Here is a 24,678-nt window from a genome sequence, read left to right on the forward strand (position 1 = left end):
ACATACAAAAACTGACAACGTCTCTCAAAACTATTTTTGTGAAACATGAGGACAGTATAGTGATACTGCCAGCAGGGAGCACCAGAGAGCTGAACCGACAGTTGTACATTTCTTAAACTTTCACCAACACAAACACGCACGCTCACTTCAGATCATGGGAGGACGTCAAAAAATCACCACCCATTCTCTGACACTTTAACCGTTAACCTTGGTTCAAACATTTAACATCACACGCACACGCAGTGTATTTCAGATAATTAATGAATTCAGATGTCACAATGATCGTTTACATGGATAAGGAGTCCTACTGAATCAATTACTGCCGTTTATATCTAACTAATGATTGTTTTTGTAAAAGTGTAACGTCGAGCCTCAGCAGCTTTCTCACTCCTTATGTGCTACTGTATAAAACCTGGTTTTGCGCCTGCACTAATTGCTTACGGCCATACCACCCTGAACACGCCCGATCTCGTCTGATCTCGGAAGCTAAGCAGGGTCGGGCCTGGTTAGTACTTGGATGGGAGACCGCCTGGGAATACCAGGTGCTGTAAGCTTTTTCTTTTTCAACTCGAGCTCATTGACTCCGTGGCCTACCGTGGCGTACCGTGACCTGATGTTTACTGCCAACCGCTTTGGAGGATTTAAGCAACATACAAAAACTGACAACGTCTCTCAAAACTATTTTTGTGAAACATGAGGACAGTATAGTGATACTGCCAGCAGGGAGCACCAGAGAGCTGAACCGACAGTTGTACATTTCTTAAACTTTCACCAACACAAACACGCACGCTCACTTCAGATCATGGGAGGACGTCAAAAAATCACCACCCATTCTCTGACACTTTAACCGTTAACCTTGGTTCAAACATTTAACATCACACGCACACGCAGTGTATTTCAGATAATTAATGAATTCAGATGTCACAATGATCGTTTACATGGATAAGGAGTCCTACTGAATCAATTACTGCCGTTTATATCTAACTAATGATTGTTTTTGTAAAAGTGTAACGTCGAGCCTCAGCAGCTTTCTCACTCCTTATGTGCTACTGTATAAAACCTGGTTTTGCGCCTGCACTAATTGCTTACGGCCATACCACCCTGAACACGCCCGATCTCGTCTGATCTCGGAAGCTAAGCAGGGTCGGGCCTGGTTAGTACTTGGATGGGAGACCGCCTGGGAATACCAGGTGCTGTAAGCTTTTTCTTTTTCAACTCGAGCTCATTGACTCCGTGGCCTACCGTGGCGTACCGTGACCTGATGTTTACTGCCAACCGCTTTGGAGGATTTAAGCAACATACAAAAACTGACAACGTCTCTCAAAACTATTTTTGTGAAACATGAGGACAGTATAGTGATACTGCCAGCAGGGAGCACCAGAGAGCTGAACCGACAGTTGTACATTTCTTAAACTTTCACCAACACAAACACGCACGCTCACTTCAGATCATGGGAGGACGTCAAAAATCACCACCCATTCTCTGACACTTTAACCGTTAACCTTGGTTCAAACATTTAACATCACACGCACACGCAGTGTATTTCAGATAATTAATGAATTCAGATGTCACAATGATCGTTTACATGGATAAGGAGTCCTACTGAATCAATTACTGCCGTTTATATCTAACTAATGATTGTTTTTGTAAAGTGTAACGTCGAGCCTCAGCAGCTTTCTCACTCCTTATGTGCTACTGTATAAAACCTGGTTTTGCGCCTGCACTAATTGCTTACGGCCATACCACCCTGAACACGCCCGATCTCGTCTGATCTCGGAAGCTAAGCAGGGTCGGGCCTGGTTAGTACTTGGATGGGAGACCGCCTGGGAATACCAGGTGCTGTAAGCTTTTTCTTTTTCAACTCGAGCTCATTGACTCCGTGGCCTACCGTGGCGTACCGTGACCTGATGTTTACTGCCAACCGCTTTGGAGGATTTAAGCAACATACAAAAACTGACAACGTCTCTCAAAACTATTTTTGTGAAACATGAGGACAGTATAGTGATACTGCCAGCAGGGAGCACCAGAGAGCTGAACCGACAGTTGTACATTTCTTAAACTTTCACCAACACAAACACGCACGCTCACTTCAGATCATGGGAGGACGTCAAAAAATCACCACCCATTCTCTGACACTTTAACCGTTAACCTTGGTTCAAACATTTAACATCACACGCACACGCAGTGTATTTCAGATAATTAATGAATTCAGATGTCACAATGATCGTTTACATGGATAAGGAGTCCTACTGAATCAATTACTGCCGTTTATATCTAACTAATGATTGTTTTTGTAAAAGTGTAACGTCGAGCCTCAGCAGCTTTCTCACTCCTTATGTGCTACTGTATAAAACCTGGTTTTGCGCCTGCACTAATTGCTTACGGCCATACCACCCTGAACACGCCCGATCTCGTCTGATCTCGGAAGCTAAGCAGGGTCGGGCCTGGTTAGTACTTGGATGGGAGACCGCCTGGGAATACCAGGTGCTGTAAGCTTTTTCTTTTTCAACTCGAGCTCATTGACTCCGTGGCCTACCGTGGCGTACCGTGACCTGATGTTTACTGCCAACCGCTTTGGAGGATTTAAGCAACATACAAAAACTGACAACGTCTCTCAAAACTATTTTTGTGAAACATGAGGACAGTATAGTGATACTGCCAGCAGGGAGCACCAGAGAGCTGAACCGACAGTTGTACATTTCTTAAACTTTCACCAACACAAACACGCACGCTCACTTCAGATCATGGGAGGACGTCAAAAAATCACCACCCATTCTCTGACACTTTAACCGTTAACCTTGGTTCAAACATTTAACATCACACGCACACGCAGTGTATTTCAGATAATTAATGAATTCAGATGTCACAATGATCGTTTACATGGATAAGGAGTCCTACTGAATCAATTACTGCCGTTTATATCTAACTAATGATTGTTTTTGTAAAAGTGTAACGTCGAGCCTCAGCAGCTTTCTCACTCCTTATGTGCTACTGTATAAAACCTGGTTTTGCGCCTGCACTAATTGCTTACGGCCATACCACCCTGAACACGCCCGATCTCGTCTGATCTCGGAAGCTAAGCAGGGTCGGGCCTGGTTAGTACTTGGATGGGAGACCGCCTGGGAATACCAGGTGCTGTAAGCTTTTTCTTTTTCAACTCGAGCTCATTGACTCCGTGGCGTACCGTGACCTGATGTTTACTGCCAACCGCTTTGGAGGATTTAAGCAACATACAAAAACTGACAACGTCTCTCAAAACTATTTTTGTGAAACATGAGGACAGTATAGTGATACTGCCAGCAGGGAGCACCAGAGAGCTGAACCGACAGTTGTACATTTCTTAAACTTTCACCAACACAAACACGCACGCTCACTTCAGATCATGGGAGGACGTCAAAAAATCACCACCCATTCTCTGACACTTTAACCGTTAACCTTGGTTCAAACATTTAACATCACACGCACACGCAGTGTATTTCAGATAATTAATGAATTCAGATGTCACAATGATCGTTTACATGGATAAGGAGTCCTACTGAATCAATTACTGCCGTTTATATCTAACTAATGATTGTTTTTGTAAGAGTGTAACGTCGAGCCTCAGCAGCTTTCTCACTCCTTATGTGCTACTGTATAAAACCTGGTTTTGCGCCTGCACTAATTGCTTACGGCCATACCACCCTGAACACGCCCGATCTCGTCTGATCTCGGAAGCTAAGCAGGGTCGGGCCTGGTTAGTACTTGGATGGGAGACCGCCTGGGAATACCAGGTGCTGTAAGCTTTTTCTTTTTCAACTCGAGCTCATTGACTCCGTGGCGTACCGTGACCTGATGTTTACTGCCAACCGCTTTGGAGGATTTAAGCAACATACAAAAACTGACAACGTCTCTCAAAACTATTTTTGTGAAACATGAGGACAGTATAGTGATACTGCCAGCAGGGAGCACCAGAGAGCTGAACCGACAGTTGTACATTTCTTAAACTTTCACCAACACAAACACGCACGCTCACTTCAGATCATGGGAGGACGTCAAAAAATCACCACCCATTCTCTGACACTTTAACCGTTAACCTTGGTTCAAACATTTAACATCACACGCACACGCAGTGTATTTCAGATAATTAATGAATTCAGATGTCACAATGATCGTTTACATGGATAAGGAGTCCTACTGAATCAATTACTGCCGTTTATATCTAACTAATGATTGTTTTTGTAAAAGTGTAACGTCGAGCCTCAGCAGCTTTCTCACTCCTTATGTGCTACTGTATAAAACCTGGTTTTGCGCCTGCACTAATTGCTTACGGCCATACCACCCTGAACACGCCCGATCTCGTCTGATCTCGGAAGCTAAGCAGGGTCGGGCCTGGTTAGTACTTGGATGGGAGACCGCCTGGGAATACCAGGTGCTGTAAGCTTTTTCTTTTTCAACTCGAGCTCATTGACTCCGTGGCCTACCGTGGCGTACCGTGACCTGATGTTTACTGCCAACCGCTTTGGAGGATTTAAGCAACATACAAAAACTGACAACGTCTCTCAAAACTATTTTTGTGAAACATGAGGACAGTATAGTGATACTGCCAGCAGGGAGCACCAGAGAGCTGAACCGACAGTTGTACATTTCTTAAACTTTCACCAACACAAACACGCACGCTCACTTCAGATCATGGGAGGACGTCAAAAAATCACCACCCATTCTCTGACACTTTAACCGTTAACCTTGGTTCAAACATTTAACATCACACGCACACGCAGTGTATTTCAGATAATTAATGAATTCAGATGTCACAATGATCGTTTACATGGATAAGGAGTCCTACTGAATCAATTACTGCCGTTTATATCTAACTAATGATTGTTTTTGTAAAAGTGTAACGTCGAGCCTCAGCAGCTTTCTCACTCCTTATGTGCTACTGTATAAAACCTGGTTTTGCGCCTGCACTAATTGCTTACGGCCATACCACCCTGAACACGCCCGATCTCGTCTGATCTCGGAAGCTAAGCAGGGTCGGGCCTGGTTAGTACTTGGATGGGAGACCGCCTGGGAATACCAGGTGCTGTAAGCTTTTTCTTTTTCAACTCGAGCTCATTGACTCCGTGGCCTACCGTGGCGTACCGTGACCTGATGTTTACTGCCAACCGCTTTGGAGGATTTAAGCAACATACAAAAACTGACAACGTCTCTCAAAACTATTTTTGTGAAACATGAGGACAGTATAGTGATACTGCCAGCAGGGAGCACCAGAGAGCTGAACCGACAGTTGTACATTTCTTAAACTTTCACCAACACAAACACGCACGCTCACTTCAGATCATGGGAGGACGTCAAAAAATCACCACCCATTCTCTGACACTTTAACCGTTAACCTTGGTTCAAACATTTAACATCACACGCACACGCAGTGTATTTCAGATAATTAATGAATTCAGATGTCACAATGATCGTTTACATGGATAAGGAGTCCTACTGAATCAATTACTGCCGTTTATATCTAACTAATGATTGTTTTTGTAAGAGTGTAACGTCGAGCCTCAGCAGCTTTCTCACTCCTTATGTGCTACTGTATAAAACCTGGTTTTGCGCCTGCACTAATTGCTTACGGCCATACCACCCTGAACACGCCCGATCTCGTCTGATCTCGGAAGCTAAGCAGGGTCGGGCCTGGTTAGTACTTGGATGGGAGACCGCCTGGGAATACCAGGTGCTGTAAGCTTTTTCTTTTTCAACTCGAGCTCATTGACTCCGTGGCCTACCGTGGCGTACCGTGACCTGATGTTTACTGCCAACCGCTTTGGAGGATTTAAGCAACATACAAAAACTGACAACGTCTCTCAAAACTATTTTTGTGAAACATGAGGACAGTATAGTGATACTGCCAGCAGGGAGCACCAGAGAGCTGAACCGACAGTTGTACATTTCTTAAACTTTCACCAACACAAACACGCACGCTCACTTCAGATCATGGGAGGACGTCAAAAAATCACCACCCATTCTCTGACACTTTAACCGTTAACCTTGGTTCAAACATTTAACATCACACGCACACGCAGTGTATTTCAGATAATTAATGAATTCAGATGTCACAATGATCGTTTACATGGATAAGGAGTCCTACTGAATCAATTACTGCCGTTTATATCTAACTAATGATTGTTTTTGTAAAGTGTAACGTCGAGCCTCAGCAGCTTTCTCACTCCTTATGTGCTACTGTATAAAACCTGGTTTTGCGCCTGCACTAATTGCTTACGGCCATACCACCCTGAACACGCCCGATCTCGTCTGATCTCGGAAGCTAAGCAGGGTCGGGCCTGGTTAGTACTTGGATGGGAGACCGCCTGGGAATACCAGGTGCTGTAAGCTTTTTCTTTTTCAACTCGAGCTCATTGACTCCGTGGCCTACCGTGGCGTACCGTGACCTGATGTTTACTGCCAACCGCTTTGGAGGATTTAAGCAACATACAAAAACTGACAACGTCTCTCAAAACTATTTTTGTGAAACATGAGGACAGTATAGTGATACTGCCAGCAGGGAGCACCAGAGAGCTGAACCGACAGTTGTACATTTCTTAAACTTTCACCAACACAAACACGCACGCTCACTTCAGATCATGGGAGGACGTCAAAAAATCACCACCCATTCTCTGACACTTTAACCGTTAACCTTGGTTCAAACATTTAACATCACACGCACACGCAGTGTATTTCAGATAATTAATGAATTCAGATGTCACAATGATCGTTTACATGGATAAGGAGTCCTACTGAATCAATTACTGCCGTTTATATCTAACTAATGATTGTTTTTGTAAAAGTGTAACGTCGAGCCTCAGCAGCTTTCTCACTCCTTATGTGCTACTGTATAAAACCTGGTTTTGCGCCTGCACTAATTGCTTACGGCCATACCACCCTGAACACGCCCGATCTCGTCTGATCTCGGAAGCTAAGCAGGGTCGGGCCTGGTTAGTACTTGGATGGGAGACCGCCTGGGAATACCAGGTGCTGTAAGCTTTTTCTTTTTCAACTCGAGCTCATTGACTCCGTGGCCTACCGTGGCGTACCGTGACCTGATGTTTACTGCCAACCGCTTTGGAGGATTTAAGCAACATACAAAAACTGACAACGTCTCTCAAAACTATTTTTGTGAAACATGAGGACAGTATAGTGATACTGCCAGCAGGGAGCACCAGAGAGCTGAACCGACAGTTGTACATTTCTTAAACTTTCACCAACACAAACACGCACGCTCACTTCAGATCATGGGAGGACGTCAAAAAATCACCACCCATTCTCTGACACTTTAACCGTTAACCTTGGTTCAAACATTTAACATCACACGCACACGCAGTGTATTTCAGATAATTAATGAATTCAGATGTCACAATGATCGTTTACATGGATAAGGAGTCCTACTGAATCAATTACTGCCGTTTATATCTAACTAATGATTGTTTTTGTAAAAGTGTAACGTCGAGCCTCAGCAGCTTTCTCACTCCTTATGTGCTACTGTATAAAACCTGGTTTTGCGCCTGCACTAATTGCTTACGGCCATACCACCCTGAACACGCCCGATCTCGTCTGATCTCGGAAGCTAAGCAGGGTCGGGCCTGGTTAGTACTTGGATGGGAGACCGCCTGGGAATACCAGGTGCTGTAAGCTTTTTCTTTTTCAACTCGAGCTCATTGACTCCGTGGCCTACCGTGGCGTACCGTGACCTGATGTTTACTGCCAACCGCTTTGGAGGATTTAAGCAACATACAAAAACTGACAACGTCTCTCAAAACTATTTTTGTGAAACATGAGGACAGTATAGTGATACTGCCAGCAGGGAGCACCAGAGAGCTGAACCGACAGTTGTACATTTCTTAAACTTTCACCAACACAAACACGCACGCTCACTTCAGATCATGGGAGGACGTCAAAAAATCACCACCCATTCTCTGACACTTTAACCGTTAACCTTGGTTCAAACATTTAACATCACACGCACACGCAGTGTATTTCAGATAATTAATGAATTCAGATGTCACAATGATCGTTTACATGGATAAGGAGTCCTACTGAATCAATTACTGCCGTTTATATCTAACTAATGATTGTTTTTGTAAAAGTGTAACGTCGAGCCTCAGCAGCTTTCTCACTCCTTATGTGCTACTGTATAAAACCTGGTTTTGCGCCTGCACTAATTGCTTACGGCCATACCACCCTGAACACGCCCGATCTCGTCTGATCTCGGAAGCTAAGCAGGGTCGGGCCTGGTTAGTACTTGGATGGGAGACCGCCTGGGAATACCAGGTGCTGTAAGCTTTTTCTTTTTCAACTCGAGCTCATTGACTCCGTGGCCTACCGTGGCGTACCGTGACCTGATGTTTACTGCCAACCGCTTTGGAGGATTTAAGCAACATACAAAAACTGACAACGTCTCTCAAAACTATTTTTGTGAAACATGAGGACAGTATAGTGATACTGCCAGCAGGGAGCACCAGAGAGCTGAACCGACAGTTGTACATTTCTTAAACTTTCACCAACACAAACACGCACGCTCACTTCAGATCATGGGAGGACGTCAAAAAATCACCACCCATTCTCTGACACTTTAACCGTTAACCTTGGTTCAAACATTTAACATCACACGCACACGCAGTGTATTTCAGATAATTAATGAATTCAGATGTCACAATGATCGTTTACATGGATAAGGAGTCCTACTGAATCAATTACTGCCGTTTATATCTAACTAATGATTGTTTTTGTAAAAGTGTAACGTCGAGCCTCAGCAGCTTTCTCACTCCTTATGTGCTACTGTATAAAACCTGGTTTTGCGCCTGCACTAATTGCTTACGGCCATACCACCCTGAACACGCCCGATCTCGTCTGATCTCGGAAGCTAAGCAGGGTCGGGCCTGGTTAGTACTTGGATGGGAGACCGCCTGGGAATACCAGGTGCTGTAAGCTTTTTCTTTTTCAACTCGAGCTCATTGACTCCGTGGCGTACCGTGACCTGATGTTTACTGCCAACCGCTTTGGAGGATTTAAGCAACATACAAAAACTGACAACGTCTCTCAAAACTATTTTTGTGAAACATGAGGACAGTATAGTGATACTGCCAGCAGGGAGCACCAGAGAGCTGAACCGACAGTTGTACATTTCTTAAACTTTCACCAACACAAACACGCACGCTCACTTCAGATCATGGGAGGACGTCAAAAAATCACCACCCATTCTCTGACACTTTAACCGTTAACCTTGGTTCAAACATTTAACATCACACGCACACGCAGTGTATTTCAGATAATTAATGAATTCAGATGTCACAATGATCGTTTACATGGATAAGGAGTCCTACTGAATCAATTACTGCCGTTTATATCTAACTAATGATTGTTTTTGTAAAAGTGTAACGTCGAGCCTCAGCAGCTTTCTCACTCCTTATGTGCTACTGTATAAAACCTGGTTTTGCGCCTGCACTAATTGCTTACGGCCATACCACCCTGAACACGCCCGATCTCGTCTGATCTCGGAAGCTAAGCAGGGTCGGGCCTGGTTAGTACTTGGATGGGAGACCGCCTGGGAATACCAGGTGCTGTAAGCTTTTTCTTTTTCAACTCGAGCTCATTGCCTCCGTGGCCTACCGTGGCGTACCGTGACCTGATGTTTACTGCCAACCGCTTTGGAGGATTTAAGCAACATACAAAAACTGACAACGTCTCTCAAAACTATTTTTGTGAAACATGAGGACAGTATAGTGATACTGCCAGCAGGGAGCACCAGAGAGCTGAACCGACAGTTGTACATTTCTTAAACTTTCACCAACACAAACACGCACGCTCACTTCAGATCATGGGAGGACGTCAAAAAATCACCACCCATTCTCTGACACTTTAACCGTTAACCTTGGTTCAAACATTTAACATCACACGCACACGCAGTGTATTTCAGATAATTAATGAATTCAGATGTCACAATGATCGTTTACATGGATAAGGAGTCCTACTGAATCAATTACTGCCGTTTATATCTAACTAATGATTGTTTTTGTAAAAGTGTAACGTCGAGCCTCAGCAGCTTTCTCACTCCTTATGTGCTACTGTATAAAACCTGGTTTTGCGCCTGCACTAATTGCTTACGGCCATACCACCCTGAACACGCCCGATCTCGTCTGATCTCGGAAGCTAAGCAGGGTCGGGCCTGGTTAGTACTTGGATGGGAGACCGCCTGGGAATACCAGGTGCTGTAAGCTTTTTCTTTTTCAACTCGAGCTCATTGCCTCCGTGGCCTACCGTGGCGTACCGTGACCTGATGTTTACTGCCAACCGCTTTGGAGGATTTAAGCAACATACAAAAACTGACAACGTCTCTCAAAACTATTTTTGTGAAACATGAGGACAGTATAGTGATACTGCCAGCAGGGAGCACCAGAGAGCTGAACCGACAGTTGTACATTTCTTAAACTTTCACCAACACAAACACGCACGCTCACTTCAGATCATGGGAGGACGTCAAAAAATCACCACCCATTCTCTGACACTTTAACCGTTAACCTTGGTTCAAACATTTAACATCACACGCACACGCAGTGTATTTCAGATAATTAATGAATTCAGATGTCACAATGATCGTTTACATGGATAAGGAGTCCTACTGAATCAATTACTGCCGTTTATATCTAACTAATGATTGTTTTTGTAAGAGTGTAACGTCGAGCCTCAGCAGCTTTCTCACTCCTTATGTGCTACTGTATAAAACCTGGTTTTGCGCCTGCACTAATTGCTTACGGCCATACCACCCTGAACACGCCCGATCTCGTCTGATCTCGGAAGCTAAGCAGGGTCGGGCCTGGTTAGTACTTGGATGGGAGACCGCCTGGGAATACCAGGTGCTGTAAGCTTTTTCTTTTTCAACTCGAGCTCATTGCCTCCGTGGCCTACCGTGGCGTACCGTGACCTGATGTTTACTGCCAACCGCTTTGGAGGATTTAAGCAACATACAAAAACTGACAACGTCTCTCAAAACTATTTTTGTGAAACATGAGGACAGTATAGTGATACTGCCAGCAGGGAGCACCAGAGAGCTGAACCGACAGTTGTACATTTCTTAAACTTTCACCAACACAAACACGCACGCTCACTTCAGATCATGGGAGGACGTCAAAAAATCACCACCCATTCTCTGACACTTTAACCGTTAACCTTGGTTCAAACATTTAACATCACACGCACACGCAGTGTATTTCAGATAATTAATGAATTCAGATGTCACAATGATCGTTTACATGGATAAGGAGTCCTACTGAATCAATTACTGCCGTTTATATCTAACTAATGATTGTTTTTGTAAAAGTGTAACGTCGAGCCTCAGCAGCTTTCTCACTCCTTATGTGCTACTGTATAAAACCTGGTTTTGCGCCTGCACTAATTGCTTACGGCCATACCACCCTGAACACGCCCGATCTCGTCTGATCTCGGAAGCTAAGCAGGGTCGGGCCTGGTTAGTACTTGGATGGGAGACCGCCTGGGAATACCAGGTGCTGTAAGCTTTTTCTTTTTCAACTCGAGCTCATTGACTCCGTGGCGTACCGTGACCTGATGTTTACTGCCAACCGCTTTGGAGGATTTAAGCAACATACAAAAACTGACAACGTCTCTCAAAACTATTTTTGTGAAACATGAGGACAGTATAGTGATACTGCCAGCAGGGAGCACCAGAGAGCTGAACCGACAGTTGTACATTTCTTAAACTTTCACCAACACAAACACGCACGCTCACTTCAGATCATGGGAGGACGTCAAAAAATCACCACCCATTCTCTGACACTTTAACCGTTAACCTTGGTTCAAACATTTAACATCACACGCACACGCAGTGTATTTCAGATAATTAATGAATTCAGATGTCACAATGATCGTTTACATGGATAAGGAGTCCTACTGAATCAATTACTGCCGTTTATATCTAACTAATGATTGTTTTTGTAAGAGTGTAACGTCGAGCCTCAGCAGCTTTCTCACTCCTTATGTGCTACTGTATAAAACCTGGTTTTGCGCCTGCACTAATTGCTTACGGCCATACCACCCTGAACACGCCCGATCTCGTCTGATCTCGGAAGCTAAGCAGGGTCGGGCCTGGTTAGTACTTGGATGGGAGACCGCCTGGGAATACCAGGTGCTGTAAGCTTTTTCTTTTTCAACTCGAGCTCATTGACTCCGTGGCGTACCGTGACCTGATGTTTACTGCCAACCGCTTTGGAGGATTTAAGCAACATACAAAAACTGACAACGTCTCTCAAAACTATTTTTGTGAAACATGAGGACAGTATAGTGATACTGCCAGCAGGGAGCACCAGAGAGCTGAACCGACAGTTGTACATTTCTTAAACTTTCACCAACACAAACACGCACGCTCACTTCAGATCATGGGAGGACGTCAAAAAATCACCACCCATTCTCTGACACTTTAACCGTTAACCTTGGTTCAAACATTTAACATCACACGCACACGCAGTGTATTTCAGATAATTAATGAATTCAGATGTCACAATGATCGTTTACATGGATAAGGAGTCCTACTGAATCAATTACTGCCGTTTATATCTAACTAATGATTGTTTTTGTAAAAGTGTAACGTCGAGCCTCAGCAGCTTTCTCACTCCTTATGTGCTACTGTATAAAACCTGGTTTTGCGCCTGCACTAATTGCTTACGGCCATACCACCCTGAACACGCCCGATCTCGTCTGATCTCGGAAGCTAAGCAGGGTCGGGCCTGGTTAGTACTTGGATGGGAGACCGCCTGGGAATACCAGGTGCTGTAAGCTTTTTCTTTTTCAACTCGAGCTCATTGACTCCGTGGCGTACCGTGACCTGATGTTTACTGCCAACCGCTTTGGAGGATTTAAGCAACATACAAAAACTGACAACGTCTCTCAAAACTATTTTTGTGAAACATGAGGACAGTATAGTGATACTGCCAGCAGGGAGCACCAGAGAGCTGAACCGACAGTTGTACATTTCTTAAACTTTCACCAACACAAACACGCACGCTCACTTCAGATCATGGGAGGACGTCAAAAAATCACCACCCATTCTCTGACACTTTAACCGTTAACCTTGGTTCAAACATTTAACATCACACGCACACGCAGTGTATTTCAGATAATTAATGAATTCAGATGTCACAATGATCGTTTACATGGATAAGGAGTCCTACTGAATCAATTACTGCCGTTTATATCTAACTAATGATTGTTTTTGTAAGAGTGTAACGTCGAGCCTCAGCAGCTTTCTCACTCCTTATGTGCTACTGTATAAAACCTGGTTTTGCGCCTGCACTAATTGCTTACGGCCATACCACCCTGAACACGCCCGATCTCGTCTGATCTCGGAAGCTAAGCAGGGTCGGGCCTGGTTAGTACTTGGATGGGAGACCGCCTGGGAATACCAGGTGCTGTAAGCTTTTTCTTTTTCAACTCGAGCTCATTGACTCCGTGGCCTACCGTGGCGTACCGTGACCTGATGTTTACTGCCAACCGCTTTGGAGGATTTAAGCAACATACAAAAACTGACAACGTCTCTCAAAACTATTTTTGTGAAACATGAGGACAGTATAGTGATACTGCCAGCAGGGAGCACCAGAGAGCTGAACCGACAGTTGTACATTTCTTAAACTTTCACCAACACAAACACGCACGCTCACTTCAGATCATGGGAGGACGTCAAAAAATCACCACCCATTCTCTGACACTTTAACCGTTAACCTTGGTTCAAACATTTAACATCACACGCACACGCAGTGTATTTCAGATAATTAATGAATTCAGATGTCACAATGATCGTTTACATGGATAAGGAGTCCTACTGAATCAATTACTGCCGTTTATATCTAACTAATGATTGTTTTTGTAAGAGTGTAACGTCGAGCCTCAGCAGCTTTCTCACTCCTTATGTGCTACTGTATAAAACCTGGTTTTGCGCCTGCACTATTTGCTTACGGCCATACCACCCTGAACACGCCCGATCTCGTCTGATCTCGGAAGCTAAGCAGGGTCGGGCCTGGTTAGTACTTGGATGGGAGACCGCCTGGGAATACCAGGTGCTGTAAGCTTTTTCTTTTTCAACTCGAGCTCATTGACTCTGCGTGGCGTACCGTGACCTGATGTTTACTGCCAACCGCTTTGGAGGATTTAAGCAACATACAAAAACTGACAACGTCTCTCAAAACTATTTTTGTGAAACATGAGGACAGTATAGTGATACTGCCAGCAGGGAGCACCAGAGAGCTGAACCGACAGTTGTACATTTCTTAAACTTTCACCAACACAAACACGCACGCTCACTTCAGATCATGGGAGGACGTCAAAAAATCACCACCCATTCTCTGACACTTTAACCGTTAACCTTGGTTCAAACATTTAACATCACACGCACACGCAGTGTATTTCAGATAATTAATGAATTCAGATGTCACAATGATCGTTTACATGGATAAGGAGTCCTACTGAATCAATTACTGCCGTTTATATCTAACTAATGATTGTTTTTGTAAAAGTGTAACGTCGAGCCTCAGCAGCTTTCTCACTCCTTATGTGCTACTGTATAAAACCTGGTTTTGCGCCTGCACTAATTGCTTACGGCCATACCACCCTGAACACGCCCGATCTCGTCTGATCTCGGAAGCTAAGCAGGGTCGGGCCTGGTTAGTACTTGGATGGGAGACCGCCTGGGAATACCAGGTGCTGTAAGCTTTTTCTTTTTCAACTCGAGCTCATTGACTCCGTGGCGTACCGTGACCTGATGTTTACTGCCAACCGCTTTGGAGGATTTAAGCAACATACAAAAACTGACAACGTCTCTCAAAACTATTTTTGTGAAACATGAGGACAGTATAGTGATACTGCCAGCAGGGAGCACCAGAGAGCTGAACCGACAGTTGTACATTTCTTAAACTTTCACCAACACAAACACGCACGCTCACTTCAGATCATGGGAGGACGTCAAAAAATCACCACCCATTCTCTGACACTTTAACCGTTAACCTTGGTTCAAACATTTAACATCACACGCACACGCAGTGTATTTCAGATAATTAATGAATTCAGATGTCACAATGATCGGTTTACATGGATAAGGAGTCCTACTGAATCAATTACTGCCGTTTATATCTAACTAATGATTGTTTTTGTAAGAGTGTAACGTCGAGCCTCAGCAGCTTTCTCACTCCTTATGTGCTACTGTATAAAACCTGGTTTTGCGCCTGCACTAATTGCTTACGGCCATACCACCCTGAACACGCCCGATCTCGTCTGATCTCGGAAGCTAAGCAGGGTCGGGCCTGGTTAGTACTTGGATGGGAGACCGCCTGGGAATACCAGGTGCTGTAAGCTTTTTCTTTTTCAACTCGAGCTCATTGACTCCGTGGCGTACCGTGACCTGATGTTTACTGCCAACCGCTTTGGAGGATTTAAGCAACATACAAAAACTGACAACGTCTCTCAAAACTATTTTTGTGAAACATGAGGACAGTATAGTGATACTGCCAGCAGGGAGCACCAGAGAGCTGAACCGACAGTTGTACATTTCTTAAACTTTCACCAACACAAACACGCACGCTCACTTCAGATCATGGGAGGACGTCAAAAAATCCTCACCCATTCTCTGACACTTTAACCGTTAACCTTGGTTCAAACATTTAACATCACACGCACACGCAGTGTATTTCAGATAATTAATGAATTCAGATGTCACAATGATCGTTTACATGGATAAGGAGTCCTACTGAATCAATTACTGCCGTTTATATCTAACTAATGATTGTTTTTGTAAAAGTGTAACGTCGAGCCTCAGCAGCTTTCTCACTCCTTATGTGCTACTGTATAAAACCTGGTTTTGCGCCTGCACTATTTGCTTACGGCCATACTACCCTGAACACGCCCGATCTCGTCTGAACTCGGAAGCTAAGCAGGGTCGGGCCTGGTTAGTACTTGGATGGGAGACCGCCTGGGAATACCAGGTGCTGTAAGCTTTTTCTTTTTCAACTCGAGCTCATTGACTCCGTGGCGTACCGTGACCTGATGTTTACTGCCAACCGCTTTGGAGGATTTAAGCAACATACAAAAACTGACAACGTCTCTCAAAACTATTTTTGTGAAACATGAGGACAGTATAGTGATACTGCCAGCAGGGAGCACCAGAGAGCTGAACCGACAGTTGTACATTTCTTAAACTTTCACCAACACAAACACGCACGCTCACTTCAGATCATGGGAGGACGTCAAAAAATCACCACCCATTCTCTGACACTTTAACCGTTAACCTTGGTTCAAACATTTAACATCACACGCACACGCAGTGTATTTCAGATAATTAATGAATTCAGATGTCACAATGATCGTTTACATGGATAAGGAGTCTTACTGAATCAATTACTGCCGTTTATATCTAACTAATGATTGTTTTTGTAAGAGTGTAACGTCGAGCCTCAGCAGCTTTCTCACTCCTTATGTGCTACTGTATAAAACCTGGTTTTGCGCCTGCACTAATTGCTTACGGCCATACCACCCTGAACACGCCCGATCTCGTCTGATCTCGGAAGCTAAGCAGGGTCGGGCCTGGTTAGTACTTGGATGGGAGACCGCCTGGGAATACCAGGTGCTGTAAGCTTTTTCTTTTTCAACTCGAGCTCATTGACTCCGTGGCCTACCGTGGCGTACCGTGACCTGATGTTTACTGCCAACCGCTTTGGAGGATTTAAGCAACATACAAAAACTGACAACGTCTCTCAAAACTATTTTTGTGAAACATGAGGACAGTATAGTGATACTGCCAGCAGGGAGCACCAGAGAGCTGAACCGACAGTTGTACATTTCTTAAACTTTCACCAACACAAACACGCACGCTCACTTCAGATCATGGGAGGACGTCAAAAAATCACCACCCATTCTCTGACACTTTAACCGTTAACCTTGGTTCAAACATTTAACATCACACGCACACGCAGTGTATTTCAGATAATTAATGAATTCAGATGTCACAATGATCGTTTACATGGATAAGGAGTCCTACTGAATCAATTACTGCCGTTTATATCTAACTAATGATTGTTTTTGTAAGAGTGTAACGTCGAGCCTCAGCAGCTTTCTCACTCCTTATGTGCTACTGTATAAAACCTGGTTTTGCGCCTACACTATTTGTTTACGGCTATACCACCCTGAACACGCCCGATCTCGTCTGATCTCGGAAGCTAAGCAGGGTCGGGCCTGGTTAGTACTTGGCTGGGAGACCGCCTGGGAATACCAGGTGCTGTAAGCTTTTTCTTTTTCAACTCGAGCTCATTGCCTCCGTGGCCTTGCGTGGCGTACCGTGACCTGATGTTTACTGCCAACCGCTTTGGAGGATTTAAGCAACATACAAAAACTGACAACGTCTCTCAAAACTATTTTTGTGAAACATGAGGACAGTATAGTGATACTGCCAGCAGGGAGCACCAGAGAGCTGAACCGACAGTTGTACATTTCTTAAACTTTCACCAACACAAACACGCACGCTCACTTCAGATCATGGGAGGACGTCAAAAAATCACCACCCATTCTCTGACACTTTAACCGTTAACCTTGGTTCAAACATTTAACATCACACGCACACGCAGTGTATTTCAGATAATTAATGAATTCAGATGTCACAATGATCCTTTACATGGATAAGGAGTCCTACTGAATCAATTACTGCCGTTTATATCTAACTAATGATTGTTTTTGTAAAAGTGTAACGTCGAGCCTCAGCAGCTTTCTCACTCCTTATGTGCTACTGTATAAAACCTGGTTTTGCGCCTGCACTAATTGATTACGGCCATACCACCCTGAACACTCCCGATCTCGTCTGATCTCGGAAGCTAAGCAGGGTCGGGCCTGGTTAGTACTTGGATGGGAGACCGCCTGGGAATACCAGGTGCTGTAAGCTTTTTCTTTTTCAACTCGAGCTCATTGACTCCGTGGCGTACCGTGACCTGATGTTTACTGCCAACCGCTTTGGAGGATTTAAGCAACATACAAAAACTGACAACGTCTCTCAAAACTATTTTTGTGAAACATGAGGACAGTATAGTGATACTGCCAGCAGGGAGCACCAGAGAGCTGAACCGACAGTTGTACATTTCTTAAACTTTCACCAACACAAACACGCACGCTCACTTCAGATCATGGGAGGACGTCAAAAAATCACCACCCATTCTCTGACACTTTAACCGTTAACCTTGGTTCAAACATTTAACATCACACGCACACGCAGTGTATTTCAGATAATTAATGAATTCAGATGTCACAATGATCGTTTACATGGATAAGGAGTCCTACTGAATCAATTACTGCCGTTTATATCTAACTAATGATTGTTTTTGTAAGAGTGTAACGTCGAGCCTCAGCAGCTTTCTCACTCCTTATGTGCTACTGTATAAAACCTGGTTTTGCGCCTGCACTAATTGCTTACGGCCATACCACCCTGAACACGCCCGATCTCGTCTGATCTCGGAAGCTAAGCAGGGTCGGGCCTGGTTAGTACTTGGATGGGAGACCGCCTGGGAATACCAGGTGCTGTAAGCTTTTTCTTTTTCAACTCGAGCTCATTGACTCCGTGGCGTACCGTGACCTGATGTTTACTGCCAACCGCTTTGGAGGATTTAAGCAACATACAAAAACTGACAACGTCTCTCAAAACTGTTTTTGTGAAACATGAGGACAGTATAGTGATACTGCCAGCAGGGAGCACCAGAGAGCTGAACCGACAGTTGTACATTTCTTAAACTTTCACCAACACAAACACGCACGCTCACTTCAGATCATGGGAGGACGTCAAAAAATCACCACCCATTCTCTGACACTTTAACCGTTAACCTTGGTTCAAACATTTAACATCACACGCACACGCAGTGTATTTCAGATAATTAATGAATTCAGATGTCCTAATGATCGTTTACATGGATAAGGAGTCCTACTGAATCAATTACTGCCGTTTATATCTAACTAATGATTGTTTTTGTAAAAGTGTAACGTCGAGCCTCAGCAGCTTTCTCACTCCTTATGTGCTACTGTATAAAACCTGGTTTTGCGCCTGCACTATTTGCTTACGGCCATACTACCCTGAACACGCCCGATCTCGTCTGAACTCGGAAGCTAAGCAGGGTCGGGCCTGGTTAGTACTTGGATGGGAGACCGCCTGGGAATACCAGGTGCTGTAAGCTTTTTCTTTTTCAACTCGAGCTCATTGACTCCGTGGCGTACCGTGACCTGATGTTTACTGCCAACCGCTTTGGAGGATTTAAGCAACATACAAAAACTGACAACGTCTCTCAAAACTATTTTTGTGAAACATGAGGACAGTATAGTGATACTGCCAGCAGGGAGCACCAGAGAGCTGAACCGACAGTTGTACATTTCTTAAACTTTCACCAACACAAACACGCACGCTCACTTCAGATCATGGGAGGACGTCAAAAAATCACCACCCATTCTCTGACACTTTAACCGTTAACCTTGGTTCAAACATTTAACATCACACGCACACGCAGTGTATTTCAGATAATTAATGTATTCAGATGTCACAATGATCGTTTACATGGATAAGGAGTTCTACTGAATCAATTACTGCCGTTTATATCTAACTAATGATTGTTTTTGTAAGAGAGTAACGTCGAGCCTCAGCAGCTTTCTCACTCCTTATGTGCTACTGTATAAAACCTGGTTTTGCGCCTGCACTAATTGCTTACGGCCATACCACCCTGAACACGCCCGATCTCGTCTGATCTCGGAAACTAAGCAGGGTCGGGCCTGGTTAGTACTTGGATGGGAGACCGCCTGGGAATACCAGGTGCTGTAAGCTTTTTCTTTTTCAACTCGAGCTCATTGACTCCGTGGCGTACCGTGACCTGATGTTTACTGCCAACAGCTTTGGAGGATTTAAGCAACATACAAAAACTGACAACGTCTCTCAAAACTATTTTTGTGAAACGTGAGGACAGTATAGTGATACTGCCAGCAGGGAGCACCAGAGAGCTGAACCGACAGTTGTACATTTCTTAAACTTTCACCAACACAAACACGCACGCTCACTTCAGATCATGGGAGGACGTCAAAAAATCCCCACCCATTCTCTGACACTTTAACCGTTAACCTTGGTTCAAACATTTAACATCACACGCACACGCAGTGTATTTCAGATAATTAATGAATTCAGATGTCATAATGATCGTTTACATGGATAAGGAGTCCTACTGAATCAATTACTGCCGTTTATATCTAACTAATGATTGTTTTTGTAAAAGTGTAACGTCGAGCCTCAGCAGCTTTCTCACTCCTTATGTGCTACTGTATAAAACCTGGTTTTGCGCCTGCACTATTTGCTTACGGCCATACTACCCTGAACACGCCCGATCTCGTCTGAACTCGGAAGCTAAGCAGGGTCGGGCCTGGTTAGTACTTGGATGGGAGACCGCCTGGGAATACCAGGTGCTGTAAGCTTTTTCTTTTTCAACTCGAGCTCATTGACTCCGTGGCGTACCGTGACCTGATGTTTACTGCCAACCGCTTTGGAGGATTTAAGCAACATACAAAAACTGACAACGTCTCTCAAAACTATTTTTGTGAAACATGAGGACAGTATAGTGATACTGCCAGCAGGGAGCACCAGAGAGCTGAACCGACAGTTGTACATTTCTTAAACTTTCACCAACACAAACACGCACGCTCACTTCAGATCATGGGAGGACGTCAAAAAATCACCACCCATTCTCTGACACTTTAACCGTTAACCTTGGTTCAAACATTTAACATCACACGCACACGCAGTGTATTTCAGATAATTAATGAATTCAGATGTCACAATGATCGTTTACATGGATAGGAGTCCTACTGAATCAATTACTGCCGTTTATATCTAACTAATGATTGTTTTTGTAAGAGTGTAACGTCGAGCCTCAGCAGCTTTATCACTCCTTATGTGCTACTGTATAAAACCTGGTTTTGCGCCTGCACTTGTTGCTTACGGCCATACCACCCTGAACACGCCCGATCTCGTCTGATTTCGGAAGCTAAGCAGGGTCGGGCATGGTTAGTACTTGGATGGGAGACCGCCTGGGAATACCAGGTGCTGTAAGCTTTTTCTTTTTCAACTCGAGCTCATTGACTCCGTGGCGTACCGTGACCTGATGTTTACTGCCAACCGCTTTGGAGGATTTAAGCAACATACAAAAACTGACAACGTCTCTCAAAACTGTTTTTGTGAAACATGAGGACAGTATAGTGATACTGCCAGCAGGGAGCACCAGAGAGCTGAACCGACAGTTGTACATTTCTTAAACTTTCACCAACACAAACACGCACGCTCACTTCAGATCATGGGAGGACGTCAAAAAATCACCACCCATTCTCTGACACTTTAACCGTTAACCTTGGTTCAAACATTTAACATCACACGCACACGCAGTGTATTTCAGATAATTAATGAATTCAGATGTCACAATGATCGTTTACATGGATACGGAGTACTACTGAATCGATTACTGCCGTTTATATCTAACTAATGATTGTTTTTGTAAAAGTGTAACGTCGAGCCTCAGCAGCTTTCTCACTCCTTATGTGCTACTGTATAAATCCTGGTTTTGCGCCTTCACTAATTGCCTACGGCCATACAACCCTGAACACGCCCGATCTCGTCTGAACTCGGAAGCTAAGCAGGGTCGGGCCTGGTTAGTACTTGGATGGGAGACCGCCTGGGAATACCAGGTGCTGTAAGCTTTTTCTTTTTCAACTCGAGCTCATTGACTCCGTGGCCTACCGTGGCGTACCGTGACCTGATGTTTACTGCCAACCGCTTTGGAGGATTTAAGCAACATACAAAAACTGACAACGTCTTCCAAAACTATTTTTGTGAAACATGAGGACAGTATAGTGATACTGCCAGCAGGGAGCACCAGAGAGCTGAACCGACAGTTGTACATTTCTTAAACTTTCACCAACGCAAACACGCACGCTCACTTCAGATCATGGGAGGACATCAAAAAATCACCACCCATTCTCTGACACTTTAACCGTTAACCTTGGTTCAAACATTTAACATCACACGCACACGCAGTGTATTTCAGATAATTAATGAATTCAGATGTCACAATGATCGTTACATGGATAAGGAGTCCTACTGAATCAATTACTGCCGTTTATATCTAACTAATGATTGTTTTTGTAAAAGTGTAACGTCAAGCCTCAGCAGCTTTCTCACTCCTTATGTGCTACTGTATAAAACCTGGTTTTGCGCCTGCACTAATTGCTTACGGCCGTACCACCCTGAACACGCCCGATCTCGTCTGATCTCGGAAGCTAAGCAGGGTCGGGCCTGGTTAGTACTTGGATGGGAGACAGCCTGGGAATACCAGGTGCTGTAAGCTTTTTCTTTTTCAACTCGAGCTCATTGACTCCGTGGCGTACCGTGACCTGATGTTTACTGCCAACCGCTTTGGAGGATTTAAGCAACATACAAAAACTGACAACGTCTCAAAACTATTTTTGTGAAACATGAGGACAGTATAGTGATACTGCCAGCAGGGAGCACCAGAGAGCTGAACCGACAGTTGTACATTTCTTAAACTTTCACCAACACAAACACGCACGCTCACTTCACATCATGGGAGGACGTCAAAAAATCACCAACCATTCTCTGACACTTTAACCGTTAACCTTGGTTCAAACATTTAACATCACACGCACACGCAGTGCATTTCCGATAATTAATGAATTCAGATGTCACAATGATCGTTTACATGGATAAGGAGTCCTACTGAATCAATTACTGCCGTTTATATCTAACTAATGATTGTTTTTGTAAAAGTGTAACGTCGAGCCTCAGCAGCTTTCTCACTCCTTATGTGCTACTGTATAAAACCTGGTTGTGCGCCTGCACTATTTGCTTACGGCCATACCACCCTGAACACACCCGATCTCGTTTGATCTCGGAAGCTAAGCAGGGTCGGGCCTGCTTAGTACTTGTATGGGAGACCGCCTGGGAATACCAGGTGCTGTAAGCTTTTTCTTTTTCAACTCGAGCTCATTGACTCCGTGGCCTATCGTGGCGTACCGTGACCTGATGTTTACTGCCAACCGCTTTGGAGGATTTAAGCAACATACAAAAACTGACAACGTCTCTCAAAACTATTTTTGTGAAACATGAGGACAGTATAGTGATACTGCCAGCAGGGAGCACCAGAGAGCTGAACCGACAGTTGTACATTTCTTAAACTTTCACCAACACAAACACGCACGCTCACTTCAGATCATGGGAGGACGTCAAAAAATCACCACCCATTCTCTGACACTTTAACCGTTAACCTTGGTTCAAACATTTAACATCACACGCACACGCAGTGTATTTCAGATAATTAATGAATTCAGATGTCACAATGATCGTTTACATGGATAAGGAGTCTTACTGAATCAATTATTGCCGTTTATATCTAACTAATGATTGTTTTTGTAAGAGTGTAACGTCGAGCCTCAGCAGCTTTCTCACTCCTTATGTGCTACTGTATAAAACCTGGTTTTGCGCCTGCACTAGTTGCTTACGGCCATACCACCCTGAACACGCCCGATCTCGTCAGATCTCGGAAGCTAAGCAGGGTAGGGCCTGGTTAGTACTTGGATGGGAGACCTCCTCTGAAGCCCAGGTTGCTGCAAGTAGTGACGGGTGTCACCAAAAGAAAAAAAAAACACGCTCGATGTCGTCTGATCTCGGAAGCTAAGCAGGGTCGGGCCTGGTTAGTACTTGGATGGGAGACCGCCTGGGAATACCAGGTGCTGTAAGCTTTTTCTTTTTCAACTCGAGCTCATTGACTCCGTGGCGTACCGTGACCTGATGTTTACTGCCAACCGCTTTGGAGGATTTAAGCAACATACAAAAACTGACAACGTCTCTCAAAACTATTTTTGTGAAACATGAGGACAGTATAGTGATACTTCCAGCAGGGAGCACCAGAGAGCTGAACCGACAGTTGTACATTTCTTAAACTTTCACCAACACAAACACGCACGCTCACTTCAGATCATGGGAGGACGTCAAAAAATCACCACCCATTCTCTGACACTTTAACCGTTAACCTTGGTTCAAACATTTAACATCACACGCACACGCAGTGTATTTCAGATAATTAATGAATTCAGATGTCACAATGATGGTTTACATGGATAAGGAGTCCTACTGAATCAATTACTGCCGTTTATATCTAACTAATGATTGTTTTTGTAAGAGTGTAACGTCGAGCCTCAGCAGCTTTCTCACTCCTTATGTGCTACTGTATAAAACCTGGTTTTGCGCCTGCACTAATTGCTTACGGCCATACCACCCTGAACACGCCCGATCTCGTCTGATCTCGGAAGCTAAGCAGGGTCGGGCCTGGTTAGTACTTGGATGGGAGACCGCCTGGGAATACCAGGTGCTGTTAGCTTTTTCTTTTTCAACTCGAGCTCATTGACTCCGTGGCGTACCGTGACCTGATGTTTACTGCCAACCGCTTTGGAGGATTTAAGCAACATACAAAAACTGACAACGTCTCTCAAAACTATTTTTGTGAAACATGAGGACAGTATAGTGATACTGCCAGCAGGGAGCACCAGAGAGCTGAACCGACAGTTGTACATTTCTTAAACTTT

The 24,678-nt window shown here is 44.3% G+C and overlaps 38 non-coding genes across 38 annotated transcripts; all 38 read left to right on the top strand.

Moving 5' to 3' along the window:
* Positions 1-435: 435 nt before the first annotated feature.
* On the top strand, positions 436-554 carry LOC130397226 (5S ribosomal RNA). The gene has a single exon (XR_008899824.1). It is a non-coding gene; the product is annotated as a 5S ribosomal RNA (ribosomal RNA).
* Positions 555-1,083: 529 nt separating this feature from the next.
* LOC130397227 (5S ribosomal RNA) lies at positions 1,084-1,202 on the top strand. Its single transcript, XR_008899825.1, has one exon. It is a non-coding gene; the product is annotated as a 5S ribosomal RNA (ribosomal RNA).
* Positions 1,203-1,729: 527 nt separating this feature from the next.
* Positions 1,730-1,848, top strand: LOC130397228 (5S ribosomal RNA). Its single transcript, XR_008899826.1, has one exon. It is a non-coding gene; the product is annotated as a 5S ribosomal RNA (ribosomal RNA).
* Positions 1,849-2,377: 529 nt separating this feature from the next.
* Positions 2,378-2,496, top strand: LOC130397229 (5S ribosomal RNA). The gene has a single exon (XR_008899827.1). It is a non-coding gene; the product is annotated as a 5S ribosomal RNA (ribosomal RNA).
* Positions 2,497-3,025: 529 nt separating this feature from the next.
* On the top strand, positions 3,026-3,144 carry LOC130397231 (5S ribosomal RNA). Its single transcript, XR_008899829.1, has one exon. It is a non-coding gene; the product is annotated as a 5S ribosomal RNA (ribosomal RNA).
* A 519-nt stretch (positions 3,145-3,663) lies between these two features.
* LOC130397232 (5S ribosomal RNA) lies at positions 3,664-3,782 on the top strand. The gene has a single exon (XR_008899830.1). It is a non-coding gene; the product is annotated as a 5S ribosomal RNA (ribosomal RNA).
* A 519-nt stretch (positions 3,783-4,301) lies between these two features.
* LOC130397233 (5S ribosomal RNA) lies at positions 4,302-4,420 on the top strand. Its single transcript, XR_008899831.1, has one exon. It is a non-coding gene; the product is annotated as a 5S ribosomal RNA (ribosomal RNA).
* A 529-nt stretch (positions 4,421-4,949) lies between these two features.
* LOC130397234 (5S ribosomal RNA) lies at positions 4,950-5,068 on the top strand. Its single transcript, XR_008899832.1, has one exon. It is a non-coding gene; the product is annotated as a 5S ribosomal RNA (ribosomal RNA).
* A 529-nt stretch (positions 5,069-5,597) lies between these two features.
* On the top strand, positions 5,598-5,716 carry LOC130397235 (5S ribosomal RNA). The gene has a single exon (XR_008899833.1). It is a non-coding gene; the product is annotated as a 5S ribosomal RNA (ribosomal RNA).
* Positions 5,717-6,244: 528 nt separating this feature from the next.
* On the top strand, positions 6,245-6,363 carry LOC130397236 (5S ribosomal RNA). Its single transcript, XR_008899834.1, has one exon. It is a non-coding gene; the product is annotated as a 5S ribosomal RNA (ribosomal RNA).
* Positions 6,364-6,892: 529 nt separating this feature from the next.
* On the top strand, positions 6,893-7,011 carry LOC130397237 (5S ribosomal RNA). The gene has a single exon (XR_008899835.1). It is a non-coding gene; the product is annotated as a 5S ribosomal RNA (ribosomal RNA).
* A 529-nt stretch (positions 7,012-7,540) lies between these two features.
* On the top strand, positions 7,541-7,659 carry LOC130397238 (5S ribosomal RNA). Its single transcript, XR_008899836.1, has one exon. It is a non-coding gene; the product is annotated as a 5S ribosomal RNA (ribosomal RNA).
* Positions 7,660-8,188: 529 nt separating this feature from the next.
* On the top strand, positions 8,189-8,307 carry LOC130397239 (5S ribosomal RNA). Its single transcript, XR_008899837.1, has one exon. It is a non-coding gene; the product is annotated as a 5S ribosomal RNA (ribosomal RNA).
* A 529-nt stretch (positions 8,308-8,836) lies between these two features.
* Positions 8,837-8,955, top strand: LOC130397240 (5S ribosomal RNA). Its single transcript, XR_008899838.1, has one exon. It is a non-coding gene; the product is annotated as a 5S ribosomal RNA (ribosomal RNA).
* A 519-nt stretch (positions 8,956-9,474) lies between these two features.
* Positions 9,475-9,593, top strand: LOC130397242 (5S ribosomal RNA). Its single transcript, XR_008899840.1, has one exon. It is a non-coding gene; the product is annotated as a 5S ribosomal RNA (ribosomal RNA).
* A 529-nt stretch (positions 9,594-10,122) lies between these two features.
* LOC130397243 (5S ribosomal RNA) lies at positions 10,123-10,241 on the top strand. The gene has a single exon (XR_008899841.1). It is a non-coding gene; the product is annotated as a 5S ribosomal RNA (ribosomal RNA).
* Positions 10,242-10,770: 529 nt separating this feature from the next.
* Positions 10,771-10,889, top strand: LOC130397244 (5S ribosomal RNA). Its single transcript, XR_008899842.1, has one exon. It is a non-coding gene; the product is annotated as a 5S ribosomal RNA (ribosomal RNA).
* Positions 10,890-11,418: 529 nt separating this feature from the next.
* On the top strand, positions 11,419-11,537 carry LOC130397245 (5S ribosomal RNA). Its single transcript, XR_008899843.1, has one exon. It is a non-coding gene; the product is annotated as a 5S ribosomal RNA (ribosomal RNA).
* A 519-nt stretch (positions 11,538-12,056) lies between these two features.
* LOC130397247 (5S ribosomal RNA) lies at positions 12,057-12,175 on the top strand. Its single transcript, XR_008899844.1, has one exon. It is a non-coding gene; the product is annotated as a 5S ribosomal RNA (ribosomal RNA).
* A 519-nt stretch (positions 12,176-12,694) lies between these two features.
* On the top strand, positions 12,695-12,813 carry LOC130397248 (5S ribosomal RNA). The gene has a single exon (XR_008899845.1). It is a non-coding gene; the product is annotated as a 5S ribosomal RNA (ribosomal RNA).
* A 519-nt stretch (positions 12,814-13,332) lies between these two features.
* Positions 13,333-13,451, top strand: LOC130397249 (5S ribosomal RNA). Its single transcript, XR_008899846.1, has one exon. It is a non-coding gene; the product is annotated as a 5S ribosomal RNA (ribosomal RNA).
* A 529-nt stretch (positions 13,452-13,980) lies between these two features.
* On the top strand, positions 13,981-14,099 carry LOC130397250 (5S ribosomal RNA). Its single transcript, XR_008899847.1, has one exon. It is a non-coding gene; the product is annotated as a 5S ribosomal RNA (ribosomal RNA).
* Positions 14,100-14,620: 521 nt separating this feature from the next.
* On the top strand, positions 14,621-14,739 carry LOC130397251 (5S ribosomal RNA). The gene has a single exon (XR_008899848.1). It is a non-coding gene; the product is annotated as a 5S ribosomal RNA (ribosomal RNA).
* A 520-nt stretch (positions 14,740-15,259) lies between these two features.
* On the top strand, positions 15,260-15,378 carry LOC130397252 (5S ribosomal RNA). The gene has a single exon (XR_008899849.1). It is a non-coding gene; the product is annotated as a 5S ribosomal RNA (ribosomal RNA).
* Positions 15,379-15,897: 519 nt separating this feature from the next.
* Positions 15,898-16,016, top strand: LOC130399712 (5S ribosomal RNA). The gene has a single exon (XR_008902213.1). It is a non-coding gene; the product is annotated as a 5S ribosomal RNA (ribosomal RNA).
* Positions 16,017-16,535: 519 nt separating this feature from the next.
* Positions 16,536-16,654, top strand: LOC130397254 (5S ribosomal RNA). Its single transcript, XR_008899851.1, has one exon. It is a non-coding gene; the product is annotated as a 5S ribosomal RNA (ribosomal RNA).
* Positions 16,655-17,183: 529 nt separating this feature from the next.
* Positions 17,184-17,302, top strand: LOC130400716 (5S ribosomal RNA). Its single transcript, XR_008903192.1, has one exon. It is a non-coding gene; the product is annotated as a 5S ribosomal RNA (ribosomal RNA).
* Positions 17,303-17,831: 529 nt separating this feature from the next.
* On the top strand, positions 17,832-17,950 carry LOC130400180 (5S ribosomal RNA). Its single transcript, XR_008902658.1, has one exon. It is a non-coding gene; the product is annotated as a 5S ribosomal RNA (ribosomal RNA).
* Positions 17,951-18,469: 519 nt separating this feature from the next.
* Positions 18,470-18,588, top strand: LOC130397255 (5S ribosomal RNA). The gene has a single exon (XR_008899852.1). It is a non-coding gene; the product is annotated as a 5S ribosomal RNA (ribosomal RNA).
* Positions 18,589-19,107: 519 nt separating this feature from the next.
* On the top strand, positions 19,108-19,226 carry LOC130399713 (5S ribosomal RNA). Its single transcript, XR_008902214.1, has one exon. It is a non-coding gene; the product is annotated as a 5S ribosomal RNA (ribosomal RNA).
* Positions 19,227-19,745: 519 nt separating this feature from the next.
* On the top strand, positions 19,746-19,864 carry LOC130400532 (5S ribosomal RNA). The gene has a single exon (XR_008903014.1). It is a non-coding gene; the product is annotated as a 5S ribosomal RNA (ribosomal RNA).
* A 519-nt stretch (positions 19,865-20,383) lies between these two features.
* On the top strand, positions 20,384-20,502 carry LOC130399714 (5S ribosomal RNA). Its single transcript, XR_008902215.1, has one exon. It is a non-coding gene; the product is annotated as a 5S ribosomal RNA (ribosomal RNA).
* Positions 20,503-21,020: 518 nt separating this feature from the next.
* Positions 21,021-21,139, top strand: LOC130394350 (5S ribosomal RNA). Its single transcript, XR_008897517.1, has one exon. It is a non-coding gene; the product is annotated as a 5S ribosomal RNA (ribosomal RNA).
* Positions 21,140-21,658: 519 nt separating this feature from the next.
* LOC130394258 (5S ribosomal RNA) lies at positions 21,659-21,777 on the top strand. The gene has a single exon (XR_008897435.1). It is a non-coding gene; the product is annotated as a 5S ribosomal RNA (ribosomal RNA).
* A 528-nt stretch (positions 21,778-22,305) lies between these two features.
* LOC130394698 (5S ribosomal RNA) lies at positions 22,306-22,424 on the top strand. The gene has a single exon (XR_008897831.1). It is a non-coding gene; the product is annotated as a 5S ribosomal RNA (ribosomal RNA).
* A 517-nt stretch (positions 22,425-22,941) lies between these two features.
* LOC130400957 (5S ribosomal RNA) lies at positions 22,942-23,060 on the top strand. The gene has a single exon (XR_008903423.1). It is a non-coding gene; the product is annotated as a 5S ribosomal RNA (ribosomal RNA).
* A 529-nt stretch (positions 23,061-23,589) lies between these two features.
* On the top strand, positions 23,590-23,709 carry LOC130395187 (5S ribosomal RNA). The gene has a single exon (XR_008898272.1). It is a non-coding gene; the product is annotated as a 5S ribosomal RNA (ribosomal RNA).
* Positions 23,710-24,354: 645 nt separating this feature from the next.
* Positions 24,355-24,473, top strand: LOC130400070 (5S ribosomal RNA). Its single transcript, XR_008902554.1, has one exon. It is a non-coding gene; the product is annotated as a 5S ribosomal RNA (ribosomal RNA).
* The last annotated feature ends 205 nt before the right edge of the window (positions 24,474-24,678 follow it).

The sequence above is a fragment of the Gadus chalcogrammus genome, chromosome 12, assembly GCF_026213295.1.
Source record: "Gadus chalcogrammus isolate NIFS_2021 chromosome 12, NIFS_Gcha_1.0, whole genome shotgun sequence".
NCBI classification, from domain to species: Eukaryota; Metazoa; Chordata; class Actinopteri; order Gadiformes; family Gadidae; genus Gadus; species Gadus chalcogrammus.